The 2,946-nt window shown below is 39.7% G+C and overlaps 1 pseudogene; it reads right to left on the bottom strand.

Moving 5' to 3' along the window:
• Nucleotides 1-338: 338 nt before the first annotated feature.
• On the bottom strand, nt 339-808 carry LOC101989393 (annotated as a pseudogene).
• Nucleotides 809-2,946: the final 2,138 nt, after the last annotated feature.

The following is a 2,946-nucleotide window of genomic DNA, read 5'->3' as shown; positions in this document are numbered from 1 at the left end:
GTTCCACAAAGACCAAAGGATGACACACTACTTCAAATGAGCAAAACAAAATACATTTAACAGAACAGGGGAGAACTTTTTTTTTAAAAAAATCTATACATTCTGTTGAAATACTGATATGCAAAGAAATAACTTTTGGCCCTTGTCCAAACTTATAATAATAATAAATAAATAATTTAAAATAATAAATTCCCAATTAATTACAATCTGAAGTACTGACTTTATTAACTCTTGATTTCAGGACTGATTATATAAAGTATCAAATATAAGCAGCAGTGTAGCAAGAAAATAATTGGCAGAAAGAATTATTCAACCAGTACTAACAGTTAAACCCTCCAAAGACTTTCTATGCACAACAAACGAGGAAAGAGTACAAGAGTTTCAATCCTAAATGGCTACTGTTATACTTCTTTCTTCTTCAGTATGAGCGGACCCACGTTATCGCCCGTCAATTCATTATGCTTATTATAGGACCCATCGCAGGCAGTAAACGTCTTGGAACGCCAACACCTACAGTATGCTGCTTTAGTAAGACTCAGATCATCAATGTTTATTTCATTCACTACTTTAGGATTTTCTTTTTGTATTTTAAGATTAATCAAGCTATCCTTCTGTTGTTTCTTCTTCGGGAGGAATGGACGCACGGCAAGGTAGCCAAGAAGTGCAAGTCCACCAAGGAAGGGCAGCAGGCGGAGCCATTCTGAAACTGTGAGGCGGGGAAGCCGGTAATGCTGTCGGGGACAGGCAGCTGTTTGAGGTAGGCAGGCAGCTGCACCTTCACGATGAGGGCCATGCTGTCCAGGACCATCCTGCCCCCGGCGTCCGCTGCCCGGCTGCTGCCCCAAAAGTGTACTCTTTACATTGATTTTAATGAAATTGAGAAGAAGCAACAGTGAAGAGCTTAATACGCTAAATGATCTTGTGTGAATCGTCACTGTTGGGCAAGAATTTAGTAATAGATACCTTTTCTTCATAGGGAAATGGCCATATTATGGACAATGTGAAAGTGAGAAGAGTCCATTCTTTGTTTAGATGAACAGTCTGTGGCAAGATATATGAGGACCAGAAGGTTTAAAGGGTCATACTTTATATGACAGGAAGAACTCTATTCTCTGTTTAATATTAGCAAAGCATCTATTGAAGTTTCCAAAATGTTTCCTTCTATCCAGCTCTTTGGTACTTGAAGCTGAGGAGAAGGTGCTGTGTTAGAGGCCCTACAATATATTTTCCAAACAATATATTTTTTATCATCTTTCCCCTGCCTCAACTCATGCCACCCCCATTCACCCAACTTTGTGTTCTTTCATTCGTTTAAAACAAAAATCCCACAAAAACCAAATAAGCAGAACACCAATAAGACAAAAAATGACAAAAGAAAAGGCACACACATAGACACAAACACAGCAAACAAATTATAGATAGGTAGATGATAGATAGACAGACAGACAGATAGATAGATATAGATAGACAGATAGATAATACTGAATTTTTTTTTGTGTTGGTCAACTATTCCCATGCATCAGGCCTGCCCTGTATTCTGGTTGATATACTCAGTAACACTCCCTTGGAGAAAGCTGATTTACCCTTTGCCGGTAAGCATAATTTGCAAGTATCTTATTGGATAGCGGTGGGCCCCATGTGCACTTACCTCTCTCACTGCTGGGACCCCATCTGGCTTGAATCTAAGCAGGTCTTGTACATATTGACAGTCTGTTAGTTCATACATAAATCAGTCCTTTTGTATTTGGAAGACAGTGTCCTTGGGGTCATCAGTCACTTTGGCTCCTACTAACTTGCAGTCTCCTTTCCACATAGATCCCTAATCCCTGAGAGGAAGAGTTTGATGAAGACATACCATTTATGACTTAGTGCTCCAAAGTCTCTCACTCTCTTTACATTGTACCATGATGATATTTTGTTTGTCATCCAACAAATAAGGTTTGCTGAAGATCAGAATACAGAGCTAAACTACTAGCTAGTCATAGAGGCCAAGCAGTTGTGGCACAAACCTTTAATCCCAGTGCTCAGGAGGCAGAGGCAGACAGATCTCTGTGAGTTCAAGGCCACCCTGGGCTATACAAGATAGATGCAGTCTAAAAGAGAAACAGAGCCAAGCAATGATGACTCACACCTTTAATCCCAGTACTTGGGAGTCACATGCCTTTAATCTCAGCACTAAGAAGTTGGAGAAAGGAAGGGATATGACTGGCTGGAGAGAGGAATATAAGGGGGGAGGAGACAGGCGTTCAAGGCATTCAGTCTGAAGATTTATAGAGACAAGATCTTGCCTCATTGATTCTGATGATGATGTGTGATTCCCTTCTGTATGCTATGAATATGATTTATTTGTCATTGAATCCCACATCATGAGGATGTTGTAGAGGTAAGAACTAGTGACTGGCTCTTCTACTTCTCTGATCTTTCAGCTTTCATCTCCTAATATCTGACTCTGGGATTTTATTATTAAGGCCAATTAGAATTCACACTACACTGCCCAGTTGTGGGTTTCTGTGTTAACTGCTGTCTACTGCAAAAAGAAGTTTCTCTGATGTGGACTGAGTGAAATACTTATCTATGAGTATAACAATATGTCTTCAGGAGTCATTTGTTGCTATGTTCCTTTGGCTGAATAATAGTAGTAGGTTTTCCCCCTAAGCCCATGACTGTTTATTTAATCTCAGGTTCTTGAACACTTTGGCACTGTCTGGTATAGGTTCTATATCATGGAGTAACTTTTAAATCCACCTAAAAAGTAACTGGTTATTTCCTTAACATCCATGCCATTATTTCACCAGTATATCTGGCAGGCAGAGCACTGTTGTAAGTCTCAGAGTTCGTAGCTTGATGATATTGATGATTACTTTTCTCTTCTAGTAGCACGCAGAGAAGCCGCATCTTCTGACCACTCACTGAATAGTGTCCTACTGTTAGAGCAAGGGAGTTTAT

Source organism: Microtus ochrogaster, chromosome X, assembly GCF_000317375.1.
Source record: "Microtus ochrogaster isolate Prairie Vole_2 chromosome X, MicOch1.0, whole genome shotgun sequence".
Lineage (NCBI taxonomy): Eukaryota > Metazoa > Chordata > Mammalia > Rodentia > Cricetidae > Microtus > Microtus ochrogaster.
This window is presented reverse-complemented; position numbering and strand designations above follow the sequence as displayed.